A 17,826-nucleotide genomic window follows, 5' to 3' on the forward strand; every position below is an offset into this window, starting at 1 on the left:
ATTACGCAGTTATGTACTGTACATTTCTGTGTTCTATACTTCTGTATCACTTTTTTCTTGAAAATAACAATAAAAACCATAATAAACAAACAAAAAAAATTAAATCCTCGTAATCGTTCATCTGATTTCGGTCAGTTCATTCATTAATAACAGAATTTAATTCACAAATGACAGAATTGGCCGAATCTATGAACAAAGTTCTGTAATTTATGAACGAATCAACTAGCTCAACTAGCTCAACTAGCTTTCCAATCAACTAGCTCAACTATTGCCAGGAATTGAATGTTTTGTCCATAAGAATGACTTAAATTTTTTTTTGCACATATCTAATTGCTGGCATGTTTAATAATGACAATATACCACAATTTAATAGGAATTGTGCTTATTTAGGGACTGTACAAGAAATAATACCCAATACTGACTATTACAGGGTCATTGACAGCTGGTATCGACCATATAAATTCTCCATTACAGTATATGTTGCTACCACAATCACGGTATATGACACTAGAAATTGTCTTGTCCACTCAAAACATATTGACAAAGATATTTACCAGACTTTGCTATAAATCCCACCAGAAAGACACCTGAAGCTTAGGTTAATAAAAAACATTATCATCAATATTCACTTAACTGGGAATTCACTTAGAAATTGCCAATTCTTAGTCCCGATAACCAGACTTTAGAGTTATCTTTGTAGAATTTGTCAAATTCGACTATTTGATCATTTACCAGTTTCTAACGATTTTTGGTTTTGTGAATAAACCTGTGTAAGTTACTTATTTTTTAGGGATACGCCATCAGATAGTAAACATTTCAATAAATATCGCTCCCTGGCTAAAACCAGGCATCTGTATTGTACTGTACTATAAGTTCGTTCTATAGACGGTAAGCTCGTTTGAGCAGGGTCCTCTTCAGCCTATTGTTCCTGTAAGTTTTCTTGTAATTGTCCTATTTATAGTTACATCCCCCCTCTCATAATATTGTAAAGCGCTACGGAATCTGTTGGCACTATATAAATGGCAATAATAATAATTATGATAATTAAAATTATAATAAAAAAGCATTTCAGAATGTCCTCATAAAGCTGGCCATACTCCACTGACTTCATTCCTCCTACTTCAATACTTCAATTCTTATTTTAGCCATACTCTACTTTACCAATCATGTTGAAGAGCAATGAAAGGAACTGCCAGAGGAACTACAGATTTTGATTTGCTTTGCGTAGCAATGCAAAATAAAGTTTAGCCTGTGTATACATAGGGTTGGGAGGGAAGGAGTGGAATTAGATGTCCTACATTTATGGTTTGCCCAGATTGCTTTTTTGGTAAGGCTGAATTAATATTATTTATAAACTGCCAACACATTCCACAGCATAGTTGCACCAAGTCAAGTTTGACGCCCAAGAACAGAAGATGCGGAGAGCCCTGCTCTAGCAGCCTGGATTCTAAGGGGAGTGGGGTAAATCTACACAATAGGTAAATTTATAGTCTATTTATAACTATAGTAGGCTGTTTATTGTATTTTCCTTATTTAATAAGTGCATTGTTTATTTGTGATCATTAACAAATCTTATATGAAACAGCAGATTTAAATAAAGGTAGACTTTAAATATTCTCTATTGGAAACATGTATTAAGCATAATGGTGAACAGTGTATTATCTGAAAATAATACCATTTAGGGTTATTGGAGACATAATAATAAACTGCTTGATTTTTTTAATATCTCCAGAAACCTGTGATAACATTATTTTATCCAGTATAATATATATATTATAGAATTAGGGTTAGAGTTAGGGTAAAGGCTAAGGTTATTTTAAAGGAATACTATTGCGTTTGCAAAGTCAGAAACACTGACAGACACACAGAAACTGGCAAAGACAATTACAAAAAAAATTAAAGAGATGAAGAGTCACTACCAGATTTCACGCAAACCGCCTCCTCCGCCCCCTCCCCCCCGCATACAGAAACACACACTTTTGTGCATTATTATTGATTGTGTGGGTGTGGTGCTTGGTTTTAGGTCCTGGTGGCAGGTGGAACTCACCGAGTGCATCCTGGCACTTGGGTGCCTGTCTCCTACTCTCCCTGTGTGACCAAGCGCAGTGACTCCCATTGACTACAATATGGGCTTACAGTAATAAAACAAAAGTGTGACGGATGCCTCCTCCATGGATTGCACCCTGTAAACTTTTTCTGTTAATTTTTAATTCTACTACCTTGAATCATTTGGTATATGAACTAACAGAACACTTAAAATCTACCCAGTTCGTATACCGAACAAACTGTCGAACAGACCGACCACCCAGGACCATCGTGTGTCGCTAGATAACCCCCTTGACCCTACTAACACCTACTCTAACCGCAATCCCTGAACATTCTAAGTGGTCGGCTGGGTGGCCACCATTCGTATGGACGAACACGAGGTGGTGGCCATCTTGCTTTGATGAACGCTTCCAGCGGGGTTTGGTCGTCAAGTGCATGGAGCTATTATCGGACACTCGATGGCCCGAACACCGCCGAGACTTCCATCCCCACTTATGTTCGTTCCTATTCATCAGACGAAAGCGGCGAGGGATACACAACTACCCTGCTCACGAACGGTCCCTTTCGGTATTTCGTTATGTTTGGAGTTCCCAAACAAGACCGACCGCACAGCCTGAATCTCTGGAACTATTTTGGGCAGGAGCCTCATGTGCAGATCGGTCAGAAACAAGACTTCCATAAAACGTTTAAACCCCTGAACTGATCTGGGTGATATTTAAATATGTTGTTCCCCCAGATCAAGGCTATCAGGGGATATAGCTTGTGTGGGGGTTATGTGAGTTTTTTGGGTACTTTCGGGTTACCTGAAAATGTTGTTCTTTTTCACCTAGAGTTAATTGAGTTAGTACAGTATCTGGCTCAATTATCTCTCAGGCAGAAGGGAGGGATTGCATGATTGTAATGGGAGTGTCATGCATTTAAACATCGTTGTCATTGGTCTATGACTTTATCTTATAAGTTCCCCCACAAGGTCCATGTGGTAGTACCCCTTGCATGGGGAATTGCAGAAAAGGCCAGTGTGGCTACTAATAAATCATTCCTTGCTTACCCTCATCATCACAGAGTCTCATCTCATGATTGCAGGGACCAGCTATACATGTTATAATCACCCAGCTCTTGTAAGAGCTACACTATCCTGGGAAATAGCAAAGCATCACTCTGAACAGGGGGAAAAGAACGGTTCAGGTGGCGAAATCCCTCATCCTCTCGGGGTATCCGACACATAAAGGTCCACTGCACCAAGACAGCTTCATTAAAATGTTCTGGGTGCCTTTAACCCCTTAAGGACACATGACATGTGTGACATGTCATGATTCCCTTTTATTCCAGAAGTTTGGTCCTTAAGGGGTTAAAGGTCCTTTAATCTTAGTGCAGCACTGGGACATGCATGTCTTCTTCAAACTATACCTGGGGAGACAGAATTGCCCTGTTTCTCTCCCCTCATCACTTTCTCTGCCCTAGTAATACGTTAGTAAATCAGTCAGTAACATGTAAATACAATACTGTAAGGGCTTGTGTGAATTCACACTGATAATACACACAGGGTTAATTCAAATGAAATGCAATGTGAATTTCACATTTAATTCCAAAATTGCTGAATTGTAAGCATTCTCTAAGTTCTATTCTGTAAGTCATTTGTGCTTCTAGTTCAGTTACTTTGGCATAAGTTGAAATGAATTCTGAATTAAATAACTGTGTCGGTATTACCAGTAGTACTTTTAAAATGTTTATATCTTTTCTTACTAAAATGTAAGTATTATTAAATTACATTATGTGCATTTGTGTTCATACTTTTTTACAGTTACAACAAATTTAAAATATATTTTTTTCTGTCATTCATTATTATAATGTTTGCATTTTGTCGCCACTTTGACATACTTCCCATACGTCTACATTTGAAATGGTTCACAGAGTTTTCACATGCTTTATTCAGTAAAACTGCGGAGTTAAATGTATCTGCTTTTCTATTGAGTTTTCTAGGGACTTAGGATAGCAGCAAGTCCCAATCATTGGCAGCATACATTCATAATTAGGATAGTAGCACACTTTTTTGACAGGTGCTCTTCTGTTTAATTCTGCTGCCCCACTCTCGTATAGCATTAACAAAACACAATCCTATCTTTGTATTCACATTTCTGTGCATATCCGAACACAGCTGTTGAGGGTAACTTCCCCCATGGAAGTGCAACATTTTTTTCTGGCAGAATTAAACCTTTTTATCATTACGGCTATTGTTCTCCTGTCAAAATACTAAAGCCCTTATCCCTTTTCTTAATTCTTAACTAGGCCTACAGGGTTCAGTGCTACACATAGTCCACATACAAGTCTATTTGGAAGCTGAATCATGCTTGCATTAGGTAATGAATTTTTTTTGGGCGCCTTAAACCTGTTTCATCCTTCTGCAATATTTACTATGTTTAATATTACTTGCCCTGAAGCTGCTCTATTATTACAGATTACAGATCAAGATCGGACAAGAAAACAACTCCCACCCTATCCAATAAAAATGTGAAACAGATTTTCAGAAATCTCTGGTGTATTTAATACATTTGCATGATGCAAAGGTATATTAAAGGGTGGATCTCAGCTTGCTAGTGTTAACTTGTATCGATCCAGCAGAAAAAAAAAAAATTAAAAGCAGTTAAAAGAATGCTGTGGTTGTATAGTACATATTGACATTAATGACTAGTATACAGAATTCTAAATGAAAAAAATCCCAGGTACTCACTATGATTTCTTCCAGGCAGTTTATTGCAACGTTTCAACCTGAAACCAGGTCTTGATCAAGCTTGATAAAGACCTGGTTTCAGGTAGAAACAATGCAATAAACTGCGTGGAAGAAATCACAGTGAGTGCCTGAGATTTTTTTCATTTATACAGATTGTATGGTGTTTGCTGACCCATGCTCAGTGCACCCTGTGTTAAACTCTGTGATTGAGTGCAACCCTCCTTTTCCTCTTATAGAATAAAGAATTAGACCAATTAACACACAAGAAGTAGGTTTTTGCTAACTAGAATGATGGGGCACTTGCCCACGTTTGCGGTTTTTACAGCAGTGATTTTAGAAATCCTCTGATGTGAAGTTAACGGTTTCACAGACATCAATGCTTCAACAGCTCTCACGTTTCTGCAATAATGCTTGTGGTCTCATTGGGTGGTTTTACTGCTTCATCTATTGTTGGACTACCATGCCCACAATCGTTTACAAGCCTGAGATTGACTAAAGGTGGAGCTCCACCATTGACCTTTGTCCAACCCCAACAGCTCTTGGATTCAGGCATAGTCTTGTCTCGCGGGATCCTCCATAGACCTACGTGTTGAACTCACATGTGCAAGAGTACAGCACTGACTTGGCTTCTGGTAGGTGAAAAGGGAGTATGAAGATTGCATTGGAGGCAACAGGATGCTTTAGGTTAGTGAACCTACGTTTTACCGCACTTCACGGACACCGGACCTCACCTAACCAGAAATGTCACAAAACCGGGAAAATGTTCTACTCAAATTCTATTCACCACCCTCATTTTACTGTCATTATTTATGTGCATTGATGCCTCTAGGTACTCATTCAATTGTTGTGCCATTACTATTGTTGCGTTGTGTTATATACATATAAAGTTGGAAATTATTTCTATATTTATTGGGATTTAAGCACATAAACACCTTATCACAAAATAATTATACATAATGTAAAAAATAACTAATAGTTTAATTTTGTGTGGCTTAAAAACACAGCAAAATAAAAACGCAATAAACAATGTAAAACACAGTGAAGTTTATTCAACAAGATAATCAATTACTGTCATCTTTACAGGCAGAGGCCCAGTTAGAAGAATGGGCTCCCTATTCTACTGCTCTAGGCTTACCGTGCCTCAATGGTGTGCGCACTCTGGCAGTATTCATTGTTAGTGGCATTCTTCATTGGTATATTTCATTGTGTCACTTGTTGTTTGATGGAATATTTGCTCTGGTTCAGCCTCGTCTCGTATTACTGTATGAACCCAGATAAAAACATGTTGAACCCAATAGACATTTTATAATGACCTGCTTCCATGGGATATAAAAGAAAAGAGCAAGGTAACAAGGAGATTCGTCGGTATCATTCATCATCACGTTTAGATACAGAGAACAATCGGACAGTGCAAGCAGAGGGCCATTAATCTTGCTGACGACCGTATATTCCTCAAAGTGCCAATCTTCCACTTTCCTTTGCAGTTTTATTGGAGGTGCAAGTGGGTTATATAGCAAAGTACAATAAAAAATCCCAAAGTTTCTCTTTGAATGCTGGGTCATTGGCTACTACAGTATTAGACATCTTAGTAGACGATTTACAAGTAGAATATTTTTTTTTTTCTGCAACATCAGAAAAAATACGCCAGCCTTCAAAAGCAAATGGCAGGATTTTATAATTCCAAGCACAGCGCTGTCAGAGAGACAGGACTTTATTTCTGACTTCTGTTAAAGAGATAGTCATGCCCGGTTTTATGGATGCAGGATATGAAACCTTTGATTATGGTACGTTTTTGGTGTGCTCTGGGATATGTTGGGAAAAAGTCCTCAAATAATACACGATTTCATGGCTGATGTGATTTGATACCATACACTCTCTAAGCTAGCAGTTCCAGAAAATGATGACCGTGTTTTGCACATGTATCCAGCTAACTTGCATGCATGCATGCGCATGTCAGATTTTTCTATGGTGCCAGATTCATTAAACGAAGCACCGATGTCGAGGGAGCATTGAGAGTACAGTACAGAGAAGTTAACAGTTGCAAGTATTCCAAATAAGTTTGCTAATAGTAAGTTACACAGAAGTACGTTGGGGCTCTGCCAGGATTGCAAGTGTTAGCAGACTGTGAGGTTTACAGTGTGTTTAATGGTATTACGTGCAAATGAGAATATACATTGACGGTTTCTTCACAACCTGCTCAATTCTGTTGCTTTCATACACCTTTTTCCATCATCCACAATAATATTGCACAACTCCTTTTCATTCAGTGGCTTCCTGGCTAATACCCTAATAATTAATATTAACCAATGGCAGATTAACAATTTAATATGAATGCAACTTGTTGTGCTTGCTGCCAAAGTGCATATCTTGATACCGCTTCTATGTGAAAATTTCACATAGGAAAAATGTCGGAGTCACTGGACATGACAAACTGTGATTTGCCCAGTATATCTTAGGGCATGTAACATGTGTTTTGCAATTTAGAAATTACAAGAAAACACAACAGCACTTGCAGGTGAGACAGCCCTGATTGACTCCAGAAATCATCTTTCAGTCAGATAAACAGCTCTTCACGGTTTCAAGTACAAGATCTATAAATACATTATAATGATAAGAATCCATGTGCGAGAATTTGCAGGATTTTTCTTTTCTAACTCTACGGCGTTATCTTTGAAACGCCTGCCAGACTTTTATTTATAGTCAAATATTTAACACTTTGAGCGTGAAAGGCTTGAAATATCCATTTAAATTTCTTCATAGATTGCACATTACCTTACCCTATCAAAGAGAACCTTCTGAAGGAAGACTAAACCAGTAATACACAGAATGAATGATGCAATATTTGGGATGTTCGGGGTTTGAAAACAGATTCTCCCCATCAAGTGCATAGGCAGCCCCACAAACCTGTATCAAGATCCACTGCACTCTACATGCTAAGACCCCAGTGTGTCCTGACAGCGGGTGAGAAGATGGTTTAGAAAGTAGGGAAGTTGTAATGTCTTCTTCTGTGGCAAAACAGTCATCTGTGTGGGGAATTTTAGACACGTCACTTCTCATTTCCAGTATCAGAGTATTACAATAACGGCTTATAAATGTTATAAAAGCAACTGCTTAATTTTAAAATCTTAGTTATTAATCTGTTTAAAAATTTGATACCATTGCATTAAACATTAAGAATAACCTATCATTTTTGGTTCATGTGAGGCCCCATTGTCTTTTAAATTTATATTGAAGAGTTAGCAGTTGTCATCATAATGCACTTGAATCCTGGCACAACCAAGGCATATATTGCATGTCCACCACCACATACTTCGCTCAAACGCAGAAAAAGATAGAAGAGAGATAGAGAGAGATGGAGGCACACAGTTCCATGGAAGAAGTAAGTACATCAGTGTTGGTTTTTCCATTTAATTCTATTCTCAGACCTTACAAACGCATATGTGTGAAATAAAGGGGATACATAAGTATAATATAAAAAATTCTAATGGTTCCATCATTAAGAAATTATGGTCATCCTTTAACATCCCGTATGGCTTCCATCTTTTTGTGATGACCTTAAATCTTTTTGAATTCCTTTGTTGCTGGGCTCTAGCTTTATCAAAATAATTATGTAGAATAAAGGCTTTTTAGCGTTCTTTTTTCAGACAGGAAGGCAAGGTAAAATCCCTGTTTGTGTTCATCAACATTGCCCACCACTAGTTGGACACCTGTGGTCAGTACGTTTAAACTGGATCTTAACATTCAGAACCACACATGTCCTACAGTGTATAGACAATAAAATGTTAGTGGATTTATTGCTTGGTTCCTTAGCACTACAGCATATTGAAAGAACTTCAATTTATTTTAAATGGAATGCATTCAGTGTTCTAGAGAACAGTTGTACTTTTTGTCCTAAAGGTTAGTTGGTAGAATAGGCAATGATAGGGTTCTCAAGAGTTTTTGTTTGTTTTCCACCCAGTTTGTATAACTGTTGGTGTCCTTTTCATTGCGTCATGAATTTTATATCCTATTTCCTCTGTGTCGAGCTGCATAGTAGTTTACTTTATGCTGTGATTTGTTTCTTTAGTTGTTGAGAACAGTGTTGACTGTGACCCGTGGTATAATTTTTTTGGACCAGTTCCATATATCTTTTCAGCTGATCTGCAAGCTCAACACAGCCACTGATTCGGAAATAAGTGAATGTAATCTCAGCCAATATCAAAGCTCCATATTGGATTACAATAAACTTCATGGGAGAATGGATTTCTAAAAATTAAACTACAGTACAAACAGGCACACATTTACTATAATCCCCTGAATGGATGGTTAGAAAGCCAATACTTTTGGGTTCAGACAAACGCAAAAAGACTCTCTTGCCTTAGTGTAGTTCCATGATTGTTATTTGTTAATTGCCGTAGTATTGTTAGGACTTAATTAGTATTAGTTATTATTATTGGTTTTATCATGCCGAGAAATTGTGTAGTTCATAAATTACATCAAAGAGGACATAAATTACATCAAATAAATGACAAACCAATTTTTGAATAGGGTCCTGCAGGCAAAGAGTTCCCAATCTAGAGGTGCCCGAGGGGAAGAGAGATCACCAAGTAGGACACAGGTATCTAATTAGACTTATGTAAGAAATGTGTGCAGGAAAGGTGTAAAGTTGAAGGTTAGAGAGTGACTATAGATCTACAAGGATAGTGCACAGACTTTTAAACAGAGGATAGACCTACAAGGATGAAACATTTTCATAAAAAATGCATTTTGATGGATTTCATAATCCCTGATAATGTCTGATAGGTTGCGGTAGAACATCTCATAAGAATGATGCTGCTAATGAGAAATAGTGCACGTAAGAATCGGTGTTGTGGTTGCTGACAGAGAACAGCTAAAGGTCGCTGTCGGAGCAGTGTATACCTGTGAATTAGAGATTAAAGTTAATAATGGGTGGAGGTGCTTGAAGCTTTGTAGGTTAGTGTTAAAAAAAAATATTGGCGAGACGGGAGAGCAATGACCGGTAGAGATGATAATCGTGGCGCCAGCATTTATTATGGATTGTTGGACAATATCCTAGAAGACTGATAAGAGGTGAATTGCTCTAATAATAATAACAACAACAATAATAATAATATTAACGGCAATGATCAAAAGGTTCCCTTTTTCCATTTAAAATGCTTACAGTGCGTTATGGGCTGGTTAATGAGTGGGTTATTTTCCTGCAGGAGAAAAATTAGCAAACAGTCAACTTTTAGGTGACATCAAAAGGCGTATGTTTTTAAAGTTCTTTTCAATTTTTTTTGTATTTTGATAATCACTGGTTAATAATTAATCATTTTTTAAATTTTTTATTCTTTAAGTGCCATAAGCATGAGCTATAGTCTTAAACCCCTAGCACCTACACATCTGAAAGTCCTCAGGTAGAATGACTCATAGGGAAAAGTTTCTAGGTACAGATATTAAACTATCACACGTTACTGCGTAAAGCTTAGTTCAGTCTCCATATCAACGGGATTATTTATGATTTAAATGTCATACATTCTTTCTTAAACATTCTCTCATAATTGCTGTCATTACACTCGATTTCCGAAAGCCATTGAACTTCATTCCTGCTATAGCAGTGCATTGCTTGATTAGTGTGCATGAAGTACCAGTGATTACATTTCAAAGGCTGACACCTCTGGGTCTTTTCATTGACCCCTTTCAAGCTGGTGAGAAGACAGGCTGATGGAGTGGTGACAGGTGTCAATGTTTAAAGTGTTATATTTTCATTTGTTATCCTAAGGCAATGTGTCAAATAGGGAAAGAATACAAGCCTATTGAAACAATCCGTGTGAATTTCTCTGTCTCGTGTACGATCAGTTCTCTGTAGTATTGGCTTTTTAACTTTTTTTAAACCGATTTTCACCAATCTATTGATTTGCTAGTGAGTGTAATAACAAATTGCAAAGCATTCAGGTTTTTTTTTTTTTAGTTTCTAAAAAAAACAACCTAATATTGAAATGTATAAAATACTATTATTTCGAAGACTATTAACAAAATTATTGATCATATTTTCATTATGAAGGATTCTGGAGACAATATAATAAACCTTGAGAATGAATTGGTTATTAATGTCCCATAATACAACCTTCAAAACATTGTTTTTTAATTGGGACTAGTTCTATGGTTAGGACTAAGTATAGTTTTAAAGGGTTATTCCAAGCATCATGACCACTTTTAGTGATTTGAAGTGGTTATGGTGCCTGAAATGCATCGCAATAGAGAGATTAACCCTTAGCTGTGGGCCCAGAACAAAGTTCCAGTTAGCTAATATCATGACAGGTGTATAGTCGCCATTTGGGCAGTCGGAATCCAGGACAAACCACCCCCATAACCTAACCCAATAACACACGGACACTAAGTATTATGGGGAAATTTGTCCACAGCTTTATTAACCAATAATTATAATAATAATGATAATAATAATAATAATAATAACAACAATAATAAATTAACATATTAAACATGGGTCATTGCCCCCCATACTCCGCCCCCTCGCATCCTGTTCCTTCGGCTACCATACAAAAGGCAATGACCCCCATATAATAACACCTATACATATTTATAACATATTTATAACATACACCAACATTCCAAAGTGCCAACCAACCATTAACCACGGCAGGGGTATACCCGGATACCCCTGCCCCACCAGGTTCTGAGTCACCTCCAGGACTCGAAACCTCTCAACCACCGATGACCACAATCTGTTATTCCACCTCACGTTCATCCAGGGGAGCCTATTTCCTCTCCTTCGGCTCCCCGTCCCGCCGCTGTGAAAGAAACGGGTTAAACAAACACATAACAAAATAAAGGGAGGGTGGGTGGGACAAACTCAACCGGGTAGAAAGTTAGAATGACTCACCTAAAATGGCTGCTCATTTAAATAGCCAATCCTACTTACCCATAATCCAACCCTTGCTTACTTCCTCCTAAGCCCGCCTCCTAACCCCTGTCAAGGCCTTTTTCCGCTTAGCTGCGCTCTAGCTACATGGGGCTACATGACAGGTGTATAGTCGCCATTTGGGCAGTCGGAATCCAGGACAAACCACCCCCATAACCTAACCCAATAACACACGGACACTAAGTATTATGGGGAAATTTGTCCACAGCTTTATTAACCAATAATTATAATAATAATGATAATAATAATAATAATAATAACAATAATAAATTAACATATTAAACATGGGTCATTGCCCCCCATACTCCGCCCCCTCGCATCCTGTTCCTTCGGCTACCATACAAAAGGCAATGACCCCCATATAATAACACCTATACATATTTATAACATATTTATAACATACACCAACATTCCAAAGTGCCAACCAACCATTAACCACGGCAGGGGTATACCCGGATACCCCTGCCCCACCAGGTTCTGAGTCACCTCCAGGACTCGAAACCTCTCAACCACCGATGACCACAATCTGTTATTCCACCTCACGTTCATCCAGGGGAGCCTATTTCCTCTCCTTCGGCTCCCCGTCCCGCCACAAGCTCAGACCTTGACCCCTTAAGCTGTCTGAGCTCCGCCACCCCGAAGAAACAGAGCCATCCGGATACCATCCTGCCAACCCAAGTTGAGCAGGTCCAAACCCACCTCCGAGAGGTGAACACCATCCGAGCGGTAGTATCCTGGCAACCCTTCCTCCAGCTCAAGGTGCCTTACTACCACACCCCCAACCTTCCGCACAAAGCTTGCCATCAAGCTATTTACCTTCTTCCTGCACCTATCCATAGCTACCGGATCCCGAGCGTGCCGCCACCGGCGCCTCGGGACAATCTCCGACCACACCAACATGACCCCCGGAAGCAGGCCCCTCAACTTATTGATGTCCTGCTTCATCCACTTCACCAGCCGTCGTTGCGGCGTAAGGCCCAGGTCATTACCCCCAATATGCAGGACCAGTAAGTCCGGCGTGTATCCCGCCGCCAGCATCCCAAACAGTTTACCACAAACATCCCCCCAGCAGAAACCCCGATACCCAAACCAGCGAACTGCCAACTGGCCCCTCGGAAAACCCAGCTGCTGGCCTTGCGCTCGAGCTGCGGCCCTCCTCTCGGCCCAGAAGACAAACGAATGGCCCACGATCCATGCCTCACGCCCTGGGGGGAAAAACAAATGATGAGGGAAGTCCGACAGAGACCCCCACCCCAGCCCAAATAACACAGAGAACCGTTACAGTACAGACAGTTACAAGTCGCTCATCCCCAGCATATATCCAGTTTTTTTTTTTTTTTTGCCTAAAACGGTCCCCAAACTCATTATTCCAACAGACCCAATCGGACATAGGAACGGAATCTTACTGATTCCCACCTCCCGATCCGTTTCACCACCTCGTCCCCCAATCCCAACCGAGCCTCCTCCGTGGCAGCCCCAATACGGAACGAGTGTGTTCCAAATCGTTCAGCATGAAGCCCTAACTTGCCCAAGCCCAACCGAAAAACTTTCGTGAACTGAAACCGAGAGAGGGAGGATCCGTCGGCATGCACCAACAAGGAACCCCCCATCACTGGCCTCCGTGCCAGGTACTCTGCCGTAGCAGCCAACGGGCACAAAGCCGAGCCCGGCAAGGCCCCCAGTGCCACGTCCCGACCCACGCTGCGGACATCCGTTTTGGAGCTGCCAAGGTGCACCACCACCTTCCCATCCAAGACACGAACCCCCGAAAATTGCAAGCCCCCTTGCACCATCTTATTAGCGCTCCCCAATTCCCCAATTCGGAATGCCCCAAAAAACGCCAAAATAAACGCCACCTTGAACAGAGAAGCCTCGAACCCATCGAAACAGATTTCAGGCAACAAACCCACCAAATCCCCCAGTAGTCGAACCGACACCGGGCGCCTGGTATCCGGCGACCTGCGTCCCTTGAGATAGCCCTTCAGGGCCTGCCTGATAATGAAGGTCTTAGTAAAGTCCTCCTTCCCATGCCATCTGAACCAAAACGCCATCGCCGCCATGGACCTGTCCACCATGGCAGGCGACGCCCTTTTTGCCAGCAACTGACAAGTGTACCACAGGAAAGCATCCCGCAGGGCCTCCCCGCTGTCCATGGCCAGCCCGTCCAGCGACCGCTCCCACAGGCCCCAAACCTTACTGTACGAGGCCCAAGTGGCCGGTGCCAGAGAAGCCTTCACAAGTCCTCCAAGCAGGATGTTCCCAGCTGCCAAATCTCGTCCGGGCAAGCCTGCCCATCCTTCGAAGCCCCCGGCGCCACCAGCCAGAATCGGGACCACTGAAAACGAGACAGAGCATCAGCCACCTCATTCAAATAACCGGGAACATGCCGCGCGCGAAAAACAACGTTCCGAGACATACCGAGAAAAACATACGTTCTGAGATCAGGGTGGTGCAGTAGACATTGCTTACCTCGATTTCAGTAAGGCTTTTGACACTGTTGCACATAGAAGGCTTATCAACAAACTACAATCTTTGAGTTTGGATTCCAATATTGTTGAATGGGTAAGGCAGTGGTTGAGTGACAGGCAACAGAGGGTTGTAGTCAATGGAGTATATTCGAAGCTTGGGCTTGTCACCAGTGGGGTACCTCAGGGATCTGTACTTGGACCCATTCTCTTTAATATTTTTATTAGTGATATTGCAGAAGGTCTTGATGGTAAGGTGTGTCTTTTTGCGGATGATACTAAGATATGTAACAGGGTTGATGTTCCAGGAGGGATAAGCCAAATGGAAAAGGATTTAGGTAAACTAGAAAAATGGTCAGAGTTGTGGCAACTGACATTTAATGTGGATAAGTGCAAGATAATGCATCTTGGACGTAAAAACCCAAGGGCAGAGTACAGAATATTTGATAGAGTCCTAACCTCAACATCTGAGGAAAGGGATTTAGGGGTGATTATTTCTGATGACTTAAAGGTAGGCAGACAATGTAATAGAGCAGCAGGAAATGCTAGCAGAATGCTTGGTTGTATAGGGAGAGGTATTAGCAGTAGAAAGAGGGAAGTGCTCATGCCATTGTACAGAACACTGGTGAGACCTCACTTGGAGTACTGTACACAGTACTGGAGACCCTATCTTCAGAAGGATATTGATACCTTAGAGAGAGTTCAAAGAAGGGCTACTAAACTGGTTCATGGATTGCAGGATAAAACTTACCAGGAAAGGTTAAAGGATCTTAACATGTATAGCATGGAGGAAAGACGAGACAGGGGGGATATGATAGAAACATTTAAATACATAAAGGGAATCAACACAGTAAAGGAGGAGACTATATTTAAAAGAAGAAAAACTACCACAACAAGAGGACATAGTCTTAAATTAGAGGGACAAAGGTTTAAAAATAATATCAGGAAGTATTACTTTACTGAGAGGGTAGTGGATGCATGGAATAGCCTTCCAGCTGAAGTGGTAGAGGTTAACACAGTAAAGGAGTTTAAGCATGCGTGGGATAGGCATAAGGCTATCCTAACTATAAGATAAGGCCAGGGACTAATGAAAGTATTTAGAAAACTGGGCAGACTAGATGGGCCGAATGGTTCTTATCTGCCGTCACATTCTATGTTTCTATGTTTCTATGTTTCTATACACAGCAATACCAATCGCCTAAGCAGCCTAACCACCGGCCTTGAGGCCGCAGACTGACGATTCACCGCGTGAACCACCGCCATGTTACCGAGAAAAAGACCACTTTCCGATTACGCAGCCTGTCGCCCCATAGTGCCATCGCAACCACTAACGGGAATAACTCAAGGAAAGCCAAGTTGCGCATAAGAGGGCTCGAACCCCAAGAGTCCGGCCACCTCTCCGCACACCAACAGCCACCAAAGTAGGCCCCAAAACCCACACTGCCCGAAGCATCCGTGAAAAGCTCAAGCTCGGCCGATGACTGGCCCTCCTGCCTGAACAACACTGTCCCATTAAAATCCCGCAAGAAGGCATCCCAAATGCCCAAGTCCTCCTTCATGGCCGCCGACACCCGGATGAAATGGTGCGGAGACCGAACCCCCGCAGTAGCAGCCGATAGGCTGCGACTGAAAACCCTTCCCATCGGAATGACCCGACACGCAAAATTGAGCAGCCCAATCAAAGACTGGAGCTGCCGCAGAGTAACCTTGCTCGCCCCCGCCACAGCGGCCACCGCCCCTCGAAGCCTGTCCAGCTTATCCCGAGGCAGCCTGCATTCACCCAACCCAGAGTCAATCTCCAGACCCAGGAAACTCAGACACGTGGTCGGGCCTTCAGTTTTGTCCGCCGCCAGCGGAACCCCGAAGTGGCCCGCCACCCACTCAACCGTCCGCAGCAGGCGCAGGCATTCCAAGGAATCAGCCGGCCCCACGCACAGAAAATCATCTAAATAATGTACAATAAAACGATTCCCTGCTTCCACCCGTACCACCCATTCGAGAAAAGTGCTAAATTTCTCAAAATAGGAGCACGAGATGGAACAACCCATGGGCAGGCACAAGTCCACGAAGTAGTCCCCTTCGAAGAAACACCCCAGCAGGTGATGACAGTCCCGGTGGACCGGCAGCAGCCGAAACGCGGCCTCAATATCCACCTTCGCCATCAGAGCCCCACGCCCGGCCCGCCGGACCAAATCGACCGCCCGGTCGAAAGACGCATAAGACACCGAGCACAAGTCCTTATGAATACCGTCATTCACCGACTCTCCCTTCGGGTACGAGAGATGATGAATGAGCCTAAATTTACCCGGCTCCTTTTTGGGAACCACCCCGAGTGGGGAAATCCGCAGGCCGTCCAGCGGAGGCACTGTGAATGGGCCCGCCATGCGGCCTAGCCCGACTTCCTTGCCCAGCTTCTCCCTAACCACGTCCGGGAAGTCAGCCACAGACTTCAGGTTGCGCAGCCTTCCCGATCCCCCCTCCCGCTCCTGAAACGGAATGAAAAACCCCTTCTCAAAACCCGCCCGGAGCACAGCGGCATCCGCCCTGTTATCGTAGCGGCTTAGCCATGGCTCCATCGCGCTTAGCCTCACTGGGCTCCCCCTCCACCGGCCGCGGCCGCAGCACCGGCGCCACCGGACTTCCCTTTCTTGAAGCAGCGGTTGAGCCCATGAGCGCCTCCGCAGCCGGAGCACTCGTGCTTGAAGCGACAGGTGGTCCCCCATTTGCATTGGCCCTCATTATAGAGCCAACATAAGCCCTTTGGTAAGGCGGCCGACGAGGCGGACTGCCCCCTAGCGCCGGCCGAGTTCTGAAAGGGCTGCGCCTTTTGCGCCATCATTAACTTCATCCAGAGCGGCAGGTCCATTTGGTCCCACCGCATACCCGGGTTAGCCGCCAGCCGCTGCCTAAACTGCTCATCGTACCGCCACCACGCCAACTCTCCGTAAGTCCGATACGCTTCCCAAATGCCATCCAAATAACAAAACAGCGAGGAGCATAACCCCGGCGATTTCTCGCCGAGCACGCTCGCCAGCACGCAAAAGGCCCTCAGCCAATTCCCGAAGGATTTCGGAATCTTGCGATACCGCTTCCTCTTCTCCTCCTCCTCCTTCTTCTCGTCCTTCTTATCCTCCTCCTTGAGGTCTATAAAGTCCTCCAAGGGGAGGAGGGAGAAGATCTCACAAAACTCCCCCTTCCATATCTTATCCTTCACTTCCTGCTTCAAATGGACCCCCAACGGGCCCGCAAACGACACATACGCGTGCTGTCTAGCCGCGTCGGGAATGCCCCCTGTCAACTCAGCCCTCTCGCTCCCAATCTCCCCTACGTCCTGCGGCAACACCATATCCCCGCCCGAACTAGGCCCTGTGGAGTTCCCAACCCGAGAGCCCGTAGCCCCAACGCCCGGAGCCCACACCTGACCAATGCCGCTAGTGTCACCCCCCGCCCCCAATGAGTGGAGTAGTGCCTGAAGTGTGGTAATTAAAGCGTTAGAGTGTAGTGACCCACTGGACTCACCGGCCAAGCCCCCCGAAACCGGGACGGCGGGGGCTGCAGTGCGGATCGCCCGACATCCAGGAAGAGGAACTTCCGCTGCTGGCTCGCCGACCGGGGAGCCCACCCGGTGACCAGCCTGCGAGGAGGCGGAACGGCTCCGAGAC

This window comes from Pelobates fuscus, chromosome 4, assembly GCF_036172605.1.
Source record: "Pelobates fuscus isolate aPelFus1 chromosome 4, aPelFus1.pri, whole genome shotgun sequence".
In the NCBI taxonomy this organism is placed as follows: domain Eukaryota; kingdom Metazoa; phylum Chordata; class Amphibia; order Anura; family Pelobatidae; genus Pelobates; species Pelobates fuscus.